This window comes from Podarcis melisellensis (assembly GCF_964234715.1).
Source record: "Podarcis melisellensis genome assembly, chromosome: 1".
NCBI lineage: Eukaryota > Metazoa > Chordata > Lepidosauria > Squamata > Lacertidae > Podarcis > Podarcis melisellensis.
In genome coordinates, this window is record NC_138528.1 from 123,575,728 (window position 1) to 123,598,749 (window position 23,022).

Here is a 23,022-nt window from a genome sequence, read left to right on the forward strand (position 1 = left end):
TTTAATCCAAGTGGTTTCCCACGCTTCTTGATCAATGTTTTTTGTCCAGTTCTTATATTGCTGCCTTTCATTTTTAAAAATGAGCTTCTAATTATATTTCAGTTGGTATATTAATCGTTAAGATGACAGCTGCATTTTTAGCGATTATATTCATGTTATTACATTATCTAACTTTTCATAGGATTTCAAATGAGGTACTCTAATTATTTTCCTTTTCTCTCTCTGTGTTGGTCTGAATATATCCAGTTATGAAGTCCTTGGCATTTATCTGCTGTTCAATTCTTGAAATTCCTCCATTTGCTGTTGCCTCTCAGCATAGCTGGGATGGGACTATAATCCTGGAGGATTCTCAAAATATCTCACTAGCTGCCTCCCATCGTGCTCTCATCTTGTTTGGTGTTTCCAGACAACAACAGTCCAACAGTCCACTCTTTCTCACAGGACAGGGTTGAAAGAGAACATTTCATGAGGACACACACTATACAGTATAGCCAAATATACGTAATGTGTGCTGTTCATTCTTTACCCAACCACCCTCTGCCACTTAAGCACGTCACCATTTCTCGTCCAACCAGAGTCCTTGGAAAGCCCTTACTCAACCCATTTTTCACTGTGTGTGTGTTGGAACCCTCCTTGTACCTTAACACAAGTTGTTTCTCACTTTAACATTCAGTCATTGGGTTCCTCCTTAACTGGCTCTTAGAAATTTGGTGATCAGGTTACCTTCTTGCATACGTGACATCACTGCGCATGATTTTAACAGAAATTCCACTTTGGAGGCCACTGACAGTTACCATGAGTGAGAGGGACAAGGTGGTGGGGAGGTCAGGGTACGTGCTGTCATGGACCTAATCCGACACCCCCAGTACTGTGCCCACACTGCGCCTACTATCCCACCACCTCCCCTCCCCTTTCTTGGTAATGGGCAGCAAGCCCAGCACGGGGAAGTTAGGCAACAAACTGTGGTTCCCAGAATTCTTTGGGGGAAGCCATGACTGTTTAAATTGGCATGTTGTTGTTTAGTCGTGTCTGACTCTTCGTGACCCCATGGACCAGAGCACACCAGGAACTTCTGTCTTCCACTGCCTCCCGCAGTTTGGTCAAACTCATGCTGGTAGCTCCGAGAACCCTATCCAACCATCTCGTCCTCTGTCACTCCCTTCTCCTTGTGCCCTCCATCTTTCCCAAAATCAGGGTCTTTTCCAGGGAGTCTTCTCTTCTCATGAGGTGGCCAAAGTACTGGAGCCTCAGCTTCAGGATCTGTCCTTCCAGTGAGCACTCAGGGCTGATTTCCTTCAGAATGGATAGGTTTGATCTTCTTGCAGTCCATGGGACTCTCAAGAGTCTGCTTTAAGTATACAGTGCAGACAGGGCTGATAATGGTCTGACAAGGCACTTTCCTATATTCCTAAAACAGGATACCCCTAAAACAGGCAACCCCAAATGTTGCTGGATTGCAATTCTGGGGCTGGTGCAAGTTAAAGAGTCCAATCACATCTGAGACGGACATGTTTCCCATTTCTGTCCTGAGGTATTGTACTGGTATAATGTTTGTTGTCAGAAATGATGTGTCCCCATTGCGGAGGCAGTCCGGGTAGAAATTTTATAATAAACATACAAACACTCAGATGGCGTCTCCATTTCAAAATTACCCTTTGGTATATCTCCCCTGACTGTGAAGCCGTGAGACATAGATTATTGATGGCATAACAGGGCTCAAGATTAAGGTTCTTTTTCCTTTGGTTGTTTACACTGTTTGCTCTGTAGAACAGAGGCGCGGATCCTTCTGAACAGTCACCACTTTTTAACATCAAAAGCATTTTCTTTCCCAAAATGACAACCTCATAACAGAAGTGGGCGAGGCTGGAAGTTCTTCACAAAGAAATCTCCCGGGAGCCTCAAGAAAATGGGATTTGTAACATGTTGGTGGACACGATTGTCTGGCTTCACCTTGACGAAAACAAAGATGCACGAAGGGTGACATTCTTTCCCAACAAAGAGTTTGCTAACCTCGCTCCCTGGAGCTACATTCCTCAAACTGGACAATTGCCAATTTTCAGAAGCGTACAAGAAAACAATGATAAGGTGTCACATGAACGATGCTTTGGTTTAAGGCTCTGAGTGAGGAGTAGAGAAGAATGAAACTACCATATTTTTCCGTGTATAAGACTAGGTTTCCCCCCTAAAAAATAATGTGAAAAATTAGGGGGGGCATCTTATACATGGATATATCTCCCCCCATTTTCTTAAATCTGAGTCCCCAAAATAGGGCATCTTGGGGCATCTTATAGATGGAAAAATACGGTACTTTCTTGGATTCCATCCTATATTTTTATGCCCCTATTTTCAGTTATGAGCCTGAACACTTAAGATGGTGTTAAAGACAGGATGGTAAGGAAGTGACTTCTGTAAACAGAATGCTTCTCCCGCTTTTGCCTACATGAATTACTTGGTTTGCCACCTGTTACTGCTTAGTCAACACAATAAAACTTAATCAAAATTTAGGCTAGAGGGGTTCTGATGGTCTGAAAGCATTTATTGCGTCTATAAAGTGATAAAGCCCTAAATGTTTCTAAATGGCCTGGTAGGATCTGAGATAAGGATTATAAATGGTCAACTGTAACAAAGGTTTTTCAAAATGCCAATGGACCCATTGCCTCATCTGCAAAGGAGGTGGCAGGTTATAAGATCTTGTTCATAAAGATGTAATTTTGCAAATGATATAACGGTCAAGGTCCAAAGAGGTAGATGATGATCCGGCATGTAGGGGAAGATGGAGTTTCCATTGGCAGTTTTGAAAAAGCAATAGCTCTGCACGCAATCCCATTGCTATGCTATCCGATAGCCAAAGATGGAAAGCCAAAATAACGATTGTTATTTATTAAATTTTAATACCGCCCTACACCCACAGGTCTCATCTGGACTGTGGCTGGATTCTCTTTGGGGAGGCAGAATTGAGAGTTGTGTGCAAACAGCCTCCTGAAGTTCCCAGCCCTATCTGCAGGCATGGGAACTGGGGAAAATACTTCACTGGCTTTCTCCAGGGTGAGGGGAAATTCTCAAAAGAAGAAGAAGTGTGTGTGTGGGGATCACACAGGGGCCCCGGACGTTTGACGGTCTATTGACCCTGTGCCACCACTGTGATTGCTTTCTTCGCTGCCACCAACCCGTTTTTCGGGTAAACACGGAGTCCAGACAGTTGTTAACATTAACAAATAATCAAGTTTATTTGTATAAGCATGAACAAGTAACAACTTCAAACTGATTATTCCGACTATCTATCTGACTCCACCTGACAATTCCTCTCACTCTCTCACCACACAACTCGCCCAACCCACAGACTATTCCTCCCTCTTCCTTCTCCAACTCCCAACTCCCAACTAATTTCCACACACCTCCAACTCTAACTTTTACTCCACCCCTTGCATTCCCACTGGCCAATCACATCACACTTATTTAACCCTTTCCTTATGACCCACCTAAGAGGCAAACGCCACAGTGAGGACTGACAAAGTTTCTTCCTTTTCCCTTGCACTGTGTTGGCAACCTACTTACTATTTTGCATCTTCCAGAGTTCTCCGCACCTATGTATTGTTCTCAGGGCATTGGGGGGGGGGGCTGCCATTTTTTTAAAAAAATAAACCCTTACACTACACCATGTCTAAGATTGTAAAGTTGATGTATATCCTTACACATCCTAGGACCTGCTTACCTGAGACACCACCTTTCGCCCATTCATCCTGTTTGTTTCAAGTGAGGTCCTCTTTGGGGAATTAGAGGGGCACCAACCCTTTCTGCCCCTCTTTAAGACTTTTTAATTTATTCTTTGTTGGATATTTTTCATGCTGGTCTTGGTCATGGATAGATTCAAGGCACGTTTGGTTTTTTTTTAACTTTGTATCCCCCCCTTTTTTGTACACCGCCACAATACTTTTGAAAGGTGAGTAGTTTATATGTAGTCTTTTACACAATTCAGTGACTAATAAGCATTAGGCTGGATTCTGTTAGAATTCCTGCTCCATAATTGCAGTCATGGGATTTGTGTCTTTCACATGACGGTGTATGTTTTAATTCCACAGAGGGGGAAGTGACAAAAACAGGATGTTTGTGTTACTGTGTTCCGTGAAGTGGGACTATTGTCTCTGCCAGGGTCCTACTTGAGTGTAGGCCAAACTCCTGACAGATTTGACGAATGGACTCTGCAAAGACTCTGTGCAATGGGCCTTTCCTCCAGCGGTGGAGGAAGCCGCTCGGGTGCCTGAGGTGGCACATCCAGAGGCCGGGCCAAACCGCCCATAGGGGTGGGACGCACAGTGAGGCCTCCGGTGTCTGCCTGCTTCCTCTCACTCAGCCACCCTACAGCTATGGGGGAGGCAGCAGGTGGACCTCTGGGGAAGCGTGGAGCCTGCGTGCACCCAAGCCACCATGTCTCTCCCAGGAGAGACGCGTGGCTTGGGCGCACTGCAGGCCTCGCGGTGAGTGCTGCCCAGCATTTTGTCACCCCCCTCAGTAGTGACACCTGGGGCGGACCGTACCCACCACACACCCTTTCCTCTTCCCCTGCTTTCCTTTCCCCAAATTTGGCTCCGGTTTTTTTGTTTTGGTGGGGGAGAACCCCCAGAATAGCCTTCAAGGGCAGGGAAAGATCATTCTCTCTGGCAAACTGCAATAATAATGATGATGATGATGATGATGATGATGATGATGATGATGTATTACTTATGTGGGTTAAACCACAAAGCCTAGGACTTGCCGATCAGAAGGTTGGTGGTTTGAATCCCCATGACGGGGTGAGCTCCCGTTGCTCTGTCCCTGCTCCTGTCCACCTAGCAGTTCGAAAGCATGTCAAAGTGCAAGTAGATAAATAGGTACCGCTCTGGCGGGAAGGTAAACGGCGTTTCCGTGCGCTGCTCTGGTTCGCCAGAAACGGCTTAGTCATGCTGACCACATGACCCGGAAGCTGTACACTGGCTCCCTTGGCCAATAAAGCGAAATGAGCGCCGCAACTCCAGAGTCGGCCACGACTGGATCTAATGGTCAGGGGTCCCTTTACCTTTATTACTTATACCCCGCCCATCTGGCCGAGCCTCCCCAGCCACTCTGGCCAGCTTCCAACAGAACATTAAAAACACAATAAAAGATCAAACATTAAAAAACTTCCCTAAACAGTGCTGCCTTGCTTGCACAACTATCAAAGTGCAACACTGAATTCCACCCACTGTGTTTTGCCACTAACTGTGAACTCCATTACCACTCAGCATTTCCTGTGCTCGGATGCATTCAGCCTCTAGGTCATTCCCCGCCCCCTTTGAACTTTGGGTGACTTCTGATAAACGTGGCATGCAAGTCTTCATCTTCGCCACCTACAGAGGACTCCACCCTTTGCTATTATGCCTCAAGTCCTTCAGACAAAAGCCACTGCGTCCACCTCGCTGCCGAACTTCCATGGCCCAGGCTGATGTGCTTTTTTTCTGATAATAATGTGCTGGAAAGGCGAAAACATCACAAGGATGAGAATCGCACAGACATCTTTACGTGGAATTTGCTATCACTCGCCCTGTAACTATTATTTCGGAGGAAACATTGCAATTGTGGTTGAATGGCAGATTACAGATTTATACCGACTTCCCTCAGTCCTAGCAATAGGCTCCTAAATTTGCAAATGTCCACATCGCCCCTGGAAAGGCGCCACCGGCTCATCACTTTCAGGAGAATTCATATACTTTTTCTTCTTCATCATCATCCTTTTTTCTCCCCCCTCCCTACATAAAAGTAGACTTGCACTATTTATAGATGGATGAGAAAGTAAAACATGCCTCTTTTTAAAGTCTGGCTTCTGCCGTAGCCTGTAATTTAGGGTAATATAATAAGTAATTTAGAATTAAAGATTTGAGACGACAGTTCAGCATTAGTGTCTTTAAGACAAAACATTCAAAATAAAACTGAAGCCACGGGAACGGACTCTATCATTAGATGCCTACTTTGGGCTAAATTTGTACCCATGGCTGCTTAAATCTCAAGCGGTTTCATTGTGACCTCTTGAAAAATAATAATAATAAAAATAGTATTATTCATTGCGGCTGAAGACCAATATAGCATAAAAAGAAATCATTGGGGAATTTTTTTAAGGCACAGCTCTTTAAAACACATTAATTAGTTTTTATTCCATCATGCTGGATGTTTTTTATTTGGAAAAATGGGGCTGCTTATGAACATGCTGTAGAATGGATGCCTTCATTTTCTTTCTTTCCTTTTTTGTTTTTCTTAATTTTTATTGAATGATTTTATGTTACAAAAAACAATACAGCCATATTACCACTAAATATAATTAAGAAATAAAAATTACATACATCGATGTTTAGTTTGTTATTTACCGTCTTATTTCCTCCCAAAAATTGCATACAACAACACACATATGTGCAGACACCCACACACCCACACACAAAATGATAATAATGAAAGTAAATATTTGTCCCCTTTTATCTTCCAAAATCTTTTCTTCAACTTTGACTTCCTGTCAAGTCCCTTTGCATATATTTCATCTTTCATTTGAATGTACACAAAACAATAAACCTTTCTATATAATTTTTCTAATACATTCTGAAAACATAATAAATCCGTAATTGTTATCCACCTCCTTTTAGTTCCTTTATCACTCGAATGCTATTATTGTATTTTTGAACATATCTTCTATAACCATCCAATTTTTCCGCAAATTTTTGCTTTGATGCCTTCATTTTCAGGACAGTACATTATGCTGTAGATGTGTCTTGTTTAAGTAAAACGCTTGTCGGAGGTTTGCTACGATTAATTCCGCCGTGTACTGAAGCAGGTCTAAGGCACACCGCTCAAAGGCTTTTTAATTTTCTCGGCATAAATCAGATATTCTAGACTCCTTCCCCCCGTCTTTGTACATACGAGACGCTGACAGACAGTTGATGTCAAAGCAGACTGTATGTATGTCAGGTAGTTCAGTTGGGTCCATTAACTGTGCAAAGACAACTTTTTCCCAGTCACACCTCCTAGCACAGCACATGTTCCCTGCTAATTAAGCAGTCATCTTTTAGTACGGCTGCTGTCTGCTGACTGCAAAGACTGGAGGGCCTTCGGCTAAAGAGGTAAGCTGGGAATTGCCCATGCAGACGCCCATTTTGTGGCTCGAGAGAGCAGTGAAATAACCGACACAGGGCACCAGGTGTTGGGTGAAAATCAGACCAAATCTTTATTGATTATCAGCTGGTAAGTGGGTGTCACAGTCCAGTCTATGGGCAACTGAAGTCCTGGCTGAGGACGTCGGGACCAGGGGCAAGATGGCGGGGTGGGAGCAGGAATGAGAGTCCAGAAGCCAGGGTCAGGAAGCAAGGAGTCATGAAGTTAGGGGTCCGAGGGTTGAGAAGCAAGGAGTCAAGAGGCCGAGGTCCAAGGATCAGGAAGCAAGAAGCCAAACGCAGCAAGGCAGGAAATGTGTTGCTGTGGCAAAGAGCCGAAGTGAAATGCTGACCTTATATCCCTTCCTGGCTCTTGCCACCAGGTGCAGTGAGTTACCAAGTGGCCTCACCTGTGCGGCCGCACCTTGCCTCGCCTCTCCAGAACAAACTTAGGAAGGCCCCAGTCCTGCGAAGCCCTACTGGTCCCAGGGCCTGGCTCCTGCACGCACTCCTGACAGTGGGGTTGGCATGGCGGTAGGGCAAGGATGAGTGCGCCATTGTGCTCGGCACTTGCTGATGGGATGCCAGTCAAATCCCCTCTATGGGAGTCACTCACCGCTGAACCCTGTTGTGGTGTGAGCCAAGCATCTTGCTGGGAGACCAGGGTGACAAGTGTCCCTATTTTCCAGAGACAGTCCCAGATTTAAAGAACTCATTCTATTTCCAACTGGATCCCAGAATGTCCTGCTTTTCCTTAGGATGTCCCATCACCCCCCCCCCGAGGGATGTTGGAGGGTATGGTAGGACAACCCCATTTTCATTGGACAATTATTGGAGGGTATGGAGTTAGCAGCGACGAAATTAAAAGACGCTGCTTCTTGGGAGAAAAGCAATGACAAACCTAGACAGCATCTTAAAAAGCAGAGACATCACCTTGCCGACAAAGGCCCGTATAGTTAAAGCCATGGTTTTCCCAGTAGTGATGTATGGAAGTGAGAGCTGGACCATAAAGAAGGCTGATCGCCAAAGAATTGATGCTTTTGAATTCTGGTGCTGGAGGAGGCTCTTGAGAGTCCCATGGACTGCAAGAAGATCAAACCTCTCCATTCTGAAGGAAATCAGCACTGAATGCTCACTGGAAGGACAGATCCTGAAGCTGAGACTCCAATATTTTGGCCACCTCATGAGAAGAGAAGACTCCCTGGAAAAGACCCTGATGTTGGGAAAGATGGAGGGCACAAGGAGAAGGGGACAACAGAGGATGAGATGGTTGGACAGTGTTCTCGAAGCTACCAGCATGAGTTTGACCAAACTGTGGGAGGCAGTGGAAGAAAGGAGTGCCTGGTGTGCTCTGGTCCATGGGGTCACGAAGAGTCGGACACAACTAAACAACTAAACAACAACAACATATGTTGGAAGCCAGAGTGGCTGGGGTAACCCAGTCAGATGGGCGGAGTATAAATATAATAAATTTTTAGGAATATGGAATAGGATGTCCTTATTTTCTTCAGTGAAATGTTGGAGGGTATGGGATAAGAGACTCCAACCTGGATCCTTAGACATGCCATAGCTAATTCTCACATTAGGCCCCTTATGAGGGTCCTCATTACTGCGCTGATCTTGCCCTATGCCATTTCAATCCAAAGTTGTAACATAAGTAAGCCTATTTCCCTGAAGGGTAAACCACCAACAAAAGAACGATTGGGCAAGGAGGCAAAACATTCCCTTCCAGCCTTTTAACAGCAACCCAAGGAGCTCAGTGAGGCTCAAGCCTGAGGAAATTGTTAGCAATGCTAAAAGAAGGCATCTAATGATAGACTTCATCCCTACGGCTTCAGATTTAGTTTGAACATTTTTTCCCCTTAAAGATTCTAATGCTGAACTGTCGCCTCAACTCTTTAATTTTAAATTACTTATTATATTGTCCTAATTACAACACAGTGCCAGATTATTGTTATTTTTAAGCACCTTAGGGAGAAAGAAAGAAGCTTTGCTATTGCCACTGTGTTAAAGCTGAGTCGCATCCTGGAGAAAAGCGTTGGCGAGTGGAGGGTTTGAGGAAGACTTTTGTGCACAGCTCTAGCTATATCCCATCAGAAGCGATGTCACCCCCCCCCCCCAGGGATGACACCCAGGGAGGACCGCACCCACCACACACCCCTTCCTCTGCCAGTGCATCCCATAGGAGCCAACTCCCAGGGGCCAAGGTCCCTTCTCCTGGGTAAAAAGGTAAAGGTAACGGGACCCCTGACCATTAGGTCCAGTTGTGTCCAACTCTGGGGCTGCGGCGCTCATCTCGCGTTATTGGCCGAGGGAGCCGGCGTACAGCTTCTGGGTCATGTGGCCAGCATGACTAAACCGCTTCTGGCAAACCAGAGCAGTGCACGGAAACGCCGTTTACCTTCCCGTCAGAGCGGTACCTATTTATCTACTTGCACTTTGACGTGCTTTCGAACTGCTAGGTTGGCAGGAGCAGGGACTGAGCAACGGGAGCTCACCCCGTTGTGGGGATTCGAACTGCCGACCTTCTGATCAGCAAGTCCTAGGCTCTGTGGTTTCACCCACAGCGCCACCCGCGTCCCAAATAAAATGGGTATTGCCATTCAAATGGTGTGTGCGCGCAGCATCATGTGATCGATCGTGCAGGGCGGGGCTTCCTTGCCCCTCCCCCAAATATTTTGGCACTTCTCCTCCATCCCATGGACATACGGGTAGATGGGCCATTGACCCAGATCTTCTCAGAAGCATAATGGGACAATGTTCATACGGCAGCCATGGGCCCAATCTCAACCATGTTCCACTGAAGCAGCATTTATTTATGGCAAGTGTACCACATCAGTCATCTTTTGGATGATTCACATCACCCCTAACAACAAAGCAGGCTGACTGGGGCTGATGGGAGTTGGGTCTCCTCCAACAACATCTGGAATAAGGTGAAAGAAAATGATTAAGAAAACAGTTGGGGCCTGATAGAAGGAAAGAGATGTGTGACTGAGCAAATAATAATAATAATAATAATAATAATAATAATAATAATTTTTTTTAATATCCCGCTCTCCCCAAGCCGAAGCCGGGCTCAGGGCAGCTAACAACGATTAAATAATACAACATTCTAAAATCATTTCATTATAAAATTAATTCAAATCAAATTGATGGCAACCATTGGGGTAGAATTCTGTGAAGATTGCCGAAGGAGGGAGTCAGGCTGCGCCCTGGCCAAAGGCCTGGTGGAACAGCTCTGTCTTGCAGGCTCTGCGGAAAGATGTAATGTCCCGCAGAGCCCTGGTCTCTTGTGACAGAGCATTCCACCAGATCGGAGCCACAGCCGAAAAAGCCCTAGCTCTGGTTAAGGCCAGCCTAACCTCTCTGTGGCCTGGGACCTTCAGGATGTTTTTGTTTGAAGATCGTAAGTTCCTCCGTGGGACATATCAGGAGAGGCGGTCCCATAGGTATGAGGGTCCTAGGCCGTATACGGCTTTAAAGGTTAAAACCAGCACCTTGAACCTGATCCTGTACTCCATAGGAGTCTCCATTTTAAAAGGGCCAGTCCTGTGCAATAAATGTAAGCTCTTGTGGACCGGGCAGCAGGAAAGAGGGAGGAAGATAACAGATTTCTCTGCAGAGTTCTCTGTGGAGATCCCTTCGCACCCATACAGCAGAGTTGCCACCCGTTGAAAGAAATCGTAACTGCTGCACCATAGGAACTTGAGCTGATCAGTCTATCTGCTGAAATCTGCTTGTGAATAAAGTAATGCTTCTTGCGAAAGGAGCATGTTTCTTTGTTTCTCAGAGATCATTTTATTTTGTTTTTATTTTGATTCAATTGATGAATCGCTTCCCGTAAAATATCTCAAAGCGATTTCGCAGTGAAAACATCAACAATAAAAATAATTAAAAACAACCCCGTATATGCAAACAATTAAAAATGATTTCATGTGTAAAAACCATTTCAAATCCAACACAGGACAGGCTGGGATAAATGTCTCCACTTAAAAAGGCTTGTTGGGAAAAAAAGGAAGGTCTTCAGGGGGCTCCGAAAAGAGACGGGAGCCTGCCTGATACATAACGGGAGGGAGTTTGAAAGCGTAGGTGCTGCCATACTAAAGGCTTGATGTCTACATCGTATGGAATGGACCTCCTGATGAGAAGGCATCTGCCGTCTTGTGTGTTGTTTCAAGCATCGCTTTTGAAGAGGAATTTCCTAGTCTGCAAGAAAAAAGGGTGAATGTCTCTTGTTAGACACTGTTTGCCATGTTTCCTGATGAAGCGGGGTGCCTTTTTCATTCAAAGGATGCCACACTCTTGTTGGCAGAAAAGCCAACCCCAAACCCTGCCAGGCACTTGCTTCTCCTGTTTTCAACTGTGGCATTTGCCTTCCTAGGTGTGTGACATCATACTGGGTTCATAAGGAAAGGGTTAACTAATTGTAAAATAACTAACCAATGGGAACCCAAGGGGAGGAGTTAGGAGTTAGAGTTAGGGTGGTTGAGAAGTCAGTCTGGTGTTAGAGAAGAGACGGAGAGGTTAAGTCTGTGGGTTGGGCTAGTGTGATGTGAGAGAGAATTTGTTAAGAGGAGTCAGTCCAACAGTTGATATAATCAGTCAGAATGTATTAGGAAGGTATAGGCCGGTAAAGAAACTAAAGTTAAGATACTGTCAGGAATATTTTCCGAGAAACCATAAACTTGTTAATGTTTATAAAATAAACTTGTTTATTTGGTTCAAGTTTAACAACTTTCTGGACTCAGTGTTTACCCGAGAGTAACGGGTTAGTGGCAGCGCGGAAGCGAACACAGTGGTGGCACAGGGATCAATAGACCGTTAAACGTCCAAGGACCCTGTATGATCCCCACATCAACCACCACCACCACCTTCTCCTCCTCCTCCTCCTCCTCCTCCTTCCTCCTCCTCCTCCTTCTTCCTCCTCCTCCTCCTCCTCCTCTTTCTGAGATTGCCCTTCTCATTGGACTAGGCACCCCAGCGTTGGCATAAATTTCTCCCCATTCTGGGAGCATGTGGAGAGCATGGAAAGGGCATGGAATCCAGTAGATCCAAAGCTTCCCGTGCCTATCCCTCAAATGCTCCTCTTTCTGTTGTCTCTATCAATGGAGCTCTAACTACAAGGGAGTACCAGTCATGGTTCTTTCTGCTCTGGTTGTGAGGGGCCTTCCAAGGGTGGCTCTTCCTCTCCAACATTTGTCCTCCTTCTCCATCCATGGAGAGACAGGTCCACAATACCCAGTGGCCTTGAGGATGCCCTCTGGAGGACCATAGGATTTTGGCCTGAAATGGATCAGTCTGACCAATTAAGCCAGGCTTCCTCAACCTCGGCCCTCCAGATGTTTTGAGACTGCAATTCCTATCATCCCTGACCACTGGTCCTACTAGCTAGGGATCATGGGAGTTGTACATCTGCAGGGCCGAGGTTGAGGGAGCCTGAATTAAGCACTGTATCCCCCCCCCCCCAGCAAATGGATCACTCTCAGCTGCTGAACTAGCCAGTTACTGTGGGAATTAAACTCTCATTTAGCAGAGTTTTGTGGAAGTCAGCCCTGGGTTGTCTGACCCTTTAATTAGTTCCCTCCTATGAAAACTATGCAAGACACTCTCTTTTAAAGTTTAAATATCGTTTTCTCGGTGCTCTTGCAGATTAAATATACTGTGCAGGTGAACGATGCCTACATTGCTAAGACGTCTTACATAGTTTAAACTGTTACAGACTAACTCTGAGGCAGACAACAGCACAACACAACATACCTGATGCTATAACCGCTAAAGAGTGTTAACTACTAACTGCTATAACTGAAATAACTGCCACAGAGTGTATGGTGTCATAGAGTTCTACGGCTCTTGCACTTAACCCTTGACATATGCATTTTGGATGTTAGCATCCCACAGTTAAAGGTAAAGGTAAAGGGACCCCTGACCATTAGGTCCAGTTGTGGCCGACTCTGGGGTTGCTCATCTCGCTTTACTGGCCGAGGGAGCCGGCATACAGCCTCCGGGTCATGTGGCCAGCTTGACTAAGCTGCTTCTGGCGAAGCAGAGCAGCACACAGAAATGCCATTTACCTTCCCGCTGGATGGTACCTATTTATCTACTTGCACTTTGACGTGCTTTCGAACTGCTAGGTTGGCAGGAGCAGGGACCGAGCAACGGGAGCTCACCCCGTCGTGGGGAATCGAACTGCCGGCCTTCTGATCGGCAAGTCCTAGGCTCTGTGGTTTAACCCACAGCGCCACCTGCGTCCCTTATCCCACAGTTATGGTCCATCTAAAAGGTGGTTGTGTGTGATGGCCCCCTATTGGATGGTGCCTGTTAACGTAGCTAGTAAACAGCTACTAGCAATGGCTCTCCAGAGTTTCGGCGAACTGTTTCCCAGTCCTACCTGGAAGAGATGTTAGAGGTTAGAGATGGGGCTTTCAACGTTCAAAGGACATGCTCAACCGGGGAGCCCGCACCACACCAACAAGCCTTCTGACCTGCTGGCCCAGTTACCTTTTCTTTCTTGCTCAGCTTCCTTTGATATGCTCTGCTCTGCTCTGATTCTCATTGCCAGGACATTTTCCAGATTCAGTAACAACCTCTTCTTCTACTGTATCTGACCATAGCTGTCAACCATCCCTTATTTGGCGGGAAAGTCTCTTATCCCAGCACTGTATCCCGCTGCTGTCCCTTATTGATGATGACCCTTAAATTTCCTGGGTTTCAAAGGAAGCAGCTTCTCTCCCTCCCTCCCTGCCGGCCAGGGAGGAGGGAGGCTCCAACTGTGTTGCTTGGCTGCGTTGCTCACCCAATAAGGAGTCTAAGAACGACTGGGGAGTGGAGCTTACATGCTTTGTGCCGATCAAATCGGCCGCGTTGCCTGGGGACTCGCCTTTGCTCAGCGCTTCCCAGCGGAGAGGTGACGGTGGTTTTCCTTGCTGCATCCCCTTTGCCGGGTTGCTGTGCTGTGGGAACCACCGCTTGAGGCTTCGTTTGGCTGCTGGCTGAGCTTTCTGCCTTTGGCTTGGAGGGGCTCAGAAGTTGAACATACCTGTGCTTGGAAAATCCCTTATCTTGGCTGCTGATCCCTTATTTTCGAGGCTGCTGGTCCCTTATTTTCAAATCTGTAAGTTGACAGCTATGTATCTGACTTCCCGGGGTCCATTTCCCCCCTACAAGGAACTGAATGGACTGGCAGATTCTAGGAACTTGCTTGGTCCTTGAAAGCACTGAACCATCACACTTGCTTGTATGTTACTGGAGAAGAGTTTACAGTTTGGAGAAAAGAGAAAAACAAATGTTCTGCATTAGACTTCATAACTTCGTTGTGGTGTTTTGACTTTTCGGAACATTGGGTGTGGCTACCACATCTTTAGACTTTCAATTAAGGATCTGTAATTCCAAAAACCAGTCCAAATTTTTCCTTTGGATGTCGCATACGCCATTCTCATTGATTTCGCTGCTCTTCCAAAACCAGAATTTAACTCAGAGTCAAGTAACGATAAAGATGCCTGAAAAGCAATGTTCTTGCTCCATGTTTTCCTAAATTTAGATCAGTAGTTGGGATATTCTCCAGGATCAAGGATCATAGTTCCTGCTGTGGGGAACTGAGCATACCCTCCAACATTTCTCTAATGAAAATAGGGAAGCTAATAATAATAATAATAATAATAATAATAATAATAATAATAATAATTTTTTAAAATAACTTTTTCATTCAAAATTAAAACAAAACATATTATCCAGAAACATATCATCCTTATTTTCCCCTCCATTTTTCCTCCATCCCCTCCCTCCCCCCACAGAACCCACCCACCCCACCCCCCGACTTCCCTCAGTTCCAGTCTTTGATTTCTCTAAAAGTGCTGTTTTCTGCATGTTACACAGTTGTATAGATCCTCAAACTATTTAGCTGGTTATTATCAATAAACGGTTTGTGAATGTTTATTCAAAACCAGCCAAGGAGTCCAGTTCGCTTTGTTGTGTCTTCAAATACTTTGTAAAGGGTTCCCACTCATCCTTAAAGTCACATCTTTAAAGTTATCCTTGTCACGTAGCTTGTATGTCAGTTTTGCCAGTTCTGCATAGTCCATCAATTTTTCTTGCCATGATTCTTTAGTTGGGGTTTCTTCAGTCTTCCATCCTTGTGCTATTAAAACTCTCGCGGCTGTTGTCGCATACATGAAGATGTTTTTCAGCTTTTTTGGCAGATCTTCCCTACAATCTCTAATAAAAATGCTTCAAAATTTTAAACAAATGTTAAATGGAACATTTTCTTCATTTCGTTGTATATCATTTCCCAAAATTTTTGAATTACCTTACAATCCCACCACATAGGATAAAATGTCCCCTCCTTTTCCTTACACTTCCAACATACATTTGAACTAGCTTTGTACATTTTCCCTAACTGCACTGATGTTGTGTACCATCTGTACATCATCTTCATGTAATTCTCCTTCAATAGGGAACAATCTGTAAATTTTAAATCAGTTTTCCATAATTTTTCCCAATCTTCCATCATAATGTTGTGACCTACATCTTGAGCCCATTTAATCATAACTGATTTTACCTCTTCATCTTTCGTCTCCCATTCTAACAGTATGCTGTATGCGGCCCTCAACAATAATAATAATAATAATAATAATAATAATAATAATAATAATAATAATGCTATTATTCATACCCTGCCCATCTGACTGGGTTGCTCCAGCCACTCTGGGCAGCTTCCAACACATATAAAAACATAATAAAGCATCAAACATTAAAGAGCACCCAAAATAATAACACCTTAGAGAGCTCCACTACTCAGCATCTTTCACAAACAACAGTTCCCATGATTCTTTTTGTGTGGGGGGGGCAGATAGTCATGGTGTGGACCTGCCCTAAAGTGAGCGCAATATGCCAGACCACATAAGCTTCCTGTTTGCAGTGCTGCATCCTGTTTGGTGCATGAGTGAATTTGTAAATGCCGTTGTGACGTTACCATATGTGAGAGAGTGCTGAAGGGGAAATAGTTAAATAGGTTGCACAGACAGGACCCAGGGGGTGGAGTCAGTGGGTCTATAAAAGAGTTCTGGGAGGAGTTCTGGGAGTTAGTTCATTGGGAGTTGCGGGTGGGTGGGTGGTTGGATTTCGTGGGTTGGCTGGTTGGGAAAGGCAGTTGGTAATAGAGAGACAGTTAGGGCAGTTGGTCCTTGAGTGTGGGGTGGTAGCAGAGATAGAGGAACATAAGACTAAGAAAGTAAAGAGGAACACTGTTTGGAATGCTGTAATAGTTTGTTTTAAGTCTGAAATAAAATACACTCTTCTTTATGAATTGAAAAGCTGACTGAGACTGAAGTGATTTTACCAGGTAGGACCTGGTTGGTGGCAGTGGATTAGTGGTGTACGGGTCAATAGTTTGTGAGACGACCGGGGGCTCCGTACGAACGCCACAGCCGTCTCTTCTCTTAAACTGAAGGAGGGGGCTGGCTAATCCTGGAACTCTTCCTTGCCTCTTCCTAAATATTCCAAAGCTTTTTGTTTATAGATAAAAGGAGACAAAAAAAAATTTCCCCTCCTCTTCAGACCCCCGCCCCAACCCCCTAATCTTACGTAAACTAACTCAATAAATTATGAGGTGAAACTCTGGAGATCAATAATTCATCAGTGCTACGGCTTTTTTCCTGCCTTGCTGCAAAACATTTGTACCCACTTGTAATATTTTGTTGTATTTTTAAATACTGTCATAACCTTGAGACCAGTGGCACTTTGCCTATAGTAATTGTTTCCTAGCGACATCCCTCCCCTTTTAATATTTGAAGCCGAGTCTCGAACATGTTTACTCAGAAGTAAGCCCGGCTGAGCTCAGTGGTAACTTACTTCCCGGCGAATAGGTTTAGGGTCTTAAATAAACGTAAAATGGTTTATAAAAGAAGCTTCCATTTAAAAAAAAAAGATAGCAAAAGGAACTGTGATTCATGTGCCAGTTGTGTCGCGCAGTATAATAATGCAGAGACTTCGCAGAGATGCCTCTCTGCCTAGTCTGTCATCCTCTGCTTTTAGGTAAAGGTAAAGGGACCCCTAACCATTAGGTCCAGTCGTGACCGACTCTGGGGTTGCAGCGCTCATCTCGCTTTATTGGCCGAGGGAGCCGGCGTACACTTCCGGGTCATGTGGCTAGCATGACTAAGCCGCTTCTGGCGAACCAGAGCAGCACACAGAAATGCCATTTACCTTCCCGCTGGATGGTACCTATTTATCTACTTGCACTTAGGGGTGCTTTTGAACTGCTAGGTGGGCAGGGGCAGGGACCGAGCAACGAGAGCTCACCCCGTCGCGCGGATTCAAACCACCGACCTTCTGATCCCGTCTAATAAAATGTTACGAAATGCCACCATAGTTAGGCTTGCCATATTTCAAGACACCCCCGAAAGTTGTTGAGCCTTTGAAAATCCAGACGTATAGCAGCTCTAAGCATAGTGATGGTAAAAAGTGAAACACACATTACAGACTTTGGATGAGCGGCAGGTGAGTGTGACTCAGCAAAAGCAAATCTTCTCAGCTTAGAAGAAACTTTTAGCCTGATGCCCCTTAGCGTTTTTCTTTCTGGAGAAGGCAGGTTCCCTGTGCTTCAGTCTCTCTCCTGTCAGGGAGCCAACTCTTATCCAACAGACACCAATCTGTCTCCCTCCTCTCTTTGTCAGTCAAAGGTGTCAGTGTTACATCCTCTCCTTCTCCTCCTAGAGTGGTGTCACTCATTCCTGCTTTCTCTTTTTATTAATGATTTTTTTCTCTCTTTTGCATGGATATGTCATTACTGTTCCATACTTCTCTTATGCAGATGGCACGACTGTGCATTTTAATGGCAAATCTGTTTCTCACATAACGACTGAACTGCAAAAAGATTTTGACAGACTGGATCCAAGAAAACAAACTGGATTTGAATGCAGCAAAAACTAAAACAATGCCTTTTGGCTTTCCTAATCATCCGAGCTCAAATTGCAATTTTCCTTGGAAGTCACAAATTTGCAGAAGATTAAAGTTTGAAAGTTGGTAAAGTTGTTCTGACCAATGAGATAGATCATGTAAGAATGAGCAGATTTCCTCTGTTGCATTGCTTTTTTTGTTTTGTTTCATGGGATCACTCTGTCTTGTGCTTAAGATGGAACAAAAATGGCCTCTCTGTCATATTTGTAGGTGGTGAAATTTGGGGAGGGCATTTTGTCAACAGAATTTTTAAGGGGGTGTTGGAGGTAATTTTCTCCTGCACTCCGCCCCCCCTCGGAAAATTGACTTCTGGTAATTTTGGATTTGAAATTCTGGTAAATTTGCAGGCACACGGGTGGCGCTGTGGGTTAAACCACAGAGCCTAGGACTTGGCGATCAGAAGGTCGGAAATTTGAATCCCCGCGATGGGGTGAGCTCCCGTTGCTCGGTCCCTGCTCCTGCCAACCTAGCAGTTCAAAAGCACACCCAAAAAGTGCAAGTAGATAAATAGGTACCGCTCCGGTGGGAAGGTAAATGGTGTTTCCGTGCGCAGCTCTGGTTCGCTAGAAGCGGCTTAGTCATGCTGGCCAGATGACCCGGAAGCTGGACGACGGCTCCCTCGGCCAAGAGAGATGAGCGCGCAACTCCAGAATCATCCGCGACTGGACCTAATGGTCAGGGATTTTGGATGAAGCCATATTAGTTTATAATAGTGGGTGGAGGAAGTAATAGATATGGCTGTGTACAGCCCCTACCCAACCTGACCCACACTGACTCAGAGACCACCTGCCTTGGATCTGGTCCTGGATAAATTCAAGGGCTGAGCTAAAGTTTAATTAAGGTTTGTAAAACCCTGATTAATTCTCAAGAGAGGACTAAGGCAAAAAAGACACTGCATATCCTTTACTCCTGCAACCAAGAGTAGAAGGGTTCTATCCTGTAGGATGCTGTGTCACATTGTCATGCACCCCACCACCTCTGACATTTGTGGGTCACTCTGAGCAGCCCTGACCCAAGGCTGCATTGACCTGACTCAAGTCTGGATCCCCCCGAATTGGCTCAATTTGGTTTGAGCTTTGGCTGAATCCAGAGCACAGCCTTAGTAATGGAAGCCAAGAGGGAAGTACTTGAAAGGACAAGGGTGTGATCCCATTGTTTCCTTCAGCAATATGATTTATGTGTTCACAGTTCACAGATGGTGAAATTGGGGAAGCCATTTCATCTGGTGTTTTCTGGGGAATTGCTGTAATTCTCCAAGAGTTTTGGGAAGTTTCTGGGGGGTGAGGTGATGAGGAAACACTCCAAAAGTTGCCGGAAAATTATTTTCTGAGAAACTTTGGCTCAGCCCTAACTGTTTGTCACTCCTCTTGAATTTCAGTTTAAGAATATTTTCTAAAACGAATGCCCGAATTAGAAAGCATTGTGAATTCCCCCCCCCCCCACAATATTCAGTTATTTCCTTTTGCACTTCATAATGTGTTCTTTTTCACCATTTCCCTATCCTTCTCCCTCCTTTTTTGATATGTGTATATCTCTTGAGCCGTTTGGGTAAATAGGTAGCTGGGAATTCTAACCTTGACAGTGCTGCTATCTCAGTTTACAGTCTACATTGCTATTTATTTACAGTACATTGAAACCTTAAAGAATCTGCTACAGTTAAGTCTTCAATGAAGCTTTAGGGAAGCCTTGAGGAATCAACCGCAATTAAATCTAGAGATGAGCTGAAATTTCTCAGGAGACATTTTCCTGAAACAATTTCTGAGATTTCCCTTTCAACAACAATTTACAGAATCCCCCCAAAATATTGCCCACAAAAATTTGTGTGTGGAGGCCACCATCTTCCCCCTGCCCCAACAACTTATCAAAACAATGCAATATTCAGGGCATTTGTGGAAAATTCAAACTCATGGCCATACATCCATTGCTGCCATCAAACGAAAACCTCAAGGAGAAAAAGTGTTTGTGCAACAGCTGCTGATAATGGTGAGCCTCACCTCACCTGAAAGCTCCACCTGTCAGTGCAGATTAAAACCAGACAAAATCTACTCTAATCTGTCAAAACTAGAGTGCAAGGTATCATAATATTGCTGTTTCATCAAATGGTCTACAGAGGCTAATCTAGAAGGTGTGTTTTATCTTCTGTTTTGCTCGTCATACAACAGCCTTTCTGAAGGAGAAGACCTGAGACTAGTTTCAGCTTGACTTAATAAGGTTTTTGAAAGGATGCTCACTTTAGTCTTTCTAGTGCAAAAGTCACAATGGGCAAAGCTCAGTGGTATGCTTTGTATGCAAAAAACCAAGGTGGGTTCCTGGCATTTCCAGGTGGGAGGGAAATGTCCTCTTGCTAGACCCTGATAGTTAGATAAGGAGGTTGGACTAGATGACCCTCGTCGTCCCTTCCAGCTGTACAATTCTATGGTTCTATGGCTCAGTGTGAGGCAGTTTCCTGTGTCCCTAAGACAATCATAATGGAAACTATCCACAGCTAAATTAAGGAGAGCTATAGCCATTTGGAAAGTCCGTATAGTTAAAGCTATGGTTTTCCCAGTAGTGATGTATGGAAGTGAAAGCTGGACCATAAAGAAGGCTGATCGCCAAAGAATTGATGCTTTTGAATTCTGGTGCTGGAGGAGACTCTTGAGAGTCCCATGGACTGCAAGAAGATCAAACCTATCCAGTTTGAAGGAAATCAGCCCTGAGTGCTCACTGGAAGGACAGATCCTGAAGCTGAGGCTCCAATACTTTGGCCACCTCATGAGAAGAGAAGACTCCCTGGAAAAGACCCTGATGTTAGGAAAGATGGAGGGCACAAGGAGAAGGGGATGACAGAGGACGAGATGATTGGATAGTGTTCTCAAAGCTACCAGCATGAGTTTGACCAAACTGCGGGAGGCAGTGGAAGACAGGAGTGCCTGGCGTGCTCTGGTCCATGGGGTCACAAAGAGTTGGACACGACTAAACGACTAAACAACAACATAGTCATTTGGCATCTCAGCATTCTTTCTAATTTCCACAACTCACAGTTAATATTTCAGAGCCATAATGGGGTTCTGTGTGCTTCCTTCCAAGGTTCCAGAAAGTTCCATAGAACTTCATGTCTGCAGACCAAGCTATGCAATAGTCAAGAGTCCCTGAGCTGGCCACTCCTTTTGAATAGTAGCATTTTATTCTCAGTTGCTTCGCTCAGAGGTTAATTATTCTCTGAGATGAAGGGGAAAGGACTATTGGGACTATTGACTTTAGCAATGCTTTGGGGGGGATAGGATTATAAATAGTGTTTAACTGGTGCAAGTCAATGGTAATGACGCTCAAACATCTAAGTGAAAAAAGAAGCAATTTCCTCATCTTGTGAGCTCCACCCCGGGGGGGGGGGCAGGTAGCTTAAAAAATGTAAATATGGCACGTATAAAAACCAGAGATGAATATGAATTGATGCATTGTTACAATATTATGCAAGGGATGTGGGTGGCGCTCTGGGTTAAACCACAGAGCCTAGGACTTGCCGATCAGAAGGTCGGCAGTTCGAATCCCCGCGATGGGGTGAGCTCCTGTTGCTCGGTCCCTGCTCATGCCAACCTAGCAGTTCGAAAGCACGTCCAAGTGCAAGTAGATAAATAGGTACCGCTCTGGCGGGAAGGTAAACGGCATTTCTGTGCGCTGCTCTGGTTCACCAGAAGCGGCTTAGTCCTGCTGGACACATGACCCGGAAGCTGTACGCCGGCTCCCTCGGCCAATAAAGTGAGATGGGCGCCGCAACCTCAGAGTTGGTCACGACTGGACCTAATGGTCAGGGGTCCCTTTACCTAAGTCCTCAGTGTGACTTTCCTCTGAGCAGACATGGGAGCATGGAAGGTCGGCACTACCATTAGGCAAAATTAGGCACCTGCCTCAGGTGCTGAATTCCTGTCTGTGGGATGGAGGCTTTCTGTCTGTTCCTCCTGGGACTTGCCCAGTTGCTCCCACCTTCTTGAGCCACACAGGAAAAGTTAGGAGGAGAGCTTCTTGAGAGGTGTGATTTTGAAAGAATTAAGCAACCCTCCCCTTGTCATTTTTATGCCCTTGGTGTGGTTTAGGATTCGGGAGCCAGTGTGGTGTAGTGGTTAAGAGTGGTAGTCCCGTAATGTGGGGAACCGGGTTCGCGTCTCCGCTCCTCCACATGCAGCTGCTGGGTGACCTTGGGCCGGTCACACTTCTTTGAAGTCTCTCAGCCCCACTCACAGAGTGTTTGTTGTGGGGGAGGAAGGGAAAGGAGAATGTTAGGTGCTTTGAGACTCCTTAAAGGGAGTGAAAGGCGGGATATCAAATCCAAACTCCTCTTCTTCTTCTTCTTAGGTAGACAAAACAAAACCCCACACGAATAATAATAATAATAATAATAATAATAATAATAATAATAATAATAATAATAAATTTTATTTATATCCCGTCCTTCCCAGCCGAAGCCGGGCTCAGGGCAGCTAACAACAATAAAATAATATAACATTCTAAAATCATTTCATTATAAAATTAATTCAAATCAAATTGACGGCAACCATTGGGCTAGAGTTCCGTGAATATTGCCAAAGGATTGTCAGGCTGTGCTCTGGCCAAAGGCCTGGTGGAACATCTCTGTCTTGCAGGCCCTGCAGAAAGATGTCCCGCAGGGCCCTAGTCTCTTGTGACAGAGCGTTCCACCAGATCGGAGCCACAGCCGAAAAAAGCCCTGGCTCTGGTTGAGGCCAGCCTAACCTCCCTGTGGTCCGGGACCTCCAAGATGTTTTTGTTTGAAGACCATAAGATCCTCCGTGAGACATACCAGGAGAGGCGGTCCCATAGGTATGAGGGTCCTAGGCCGTATAGGGCTAGGAAACAAAGGAAAACAGTTGGCCTACAGCTCCCATCACCTCTGACCACTGTCAATTCTGGCTGGAGCTGATGAAAG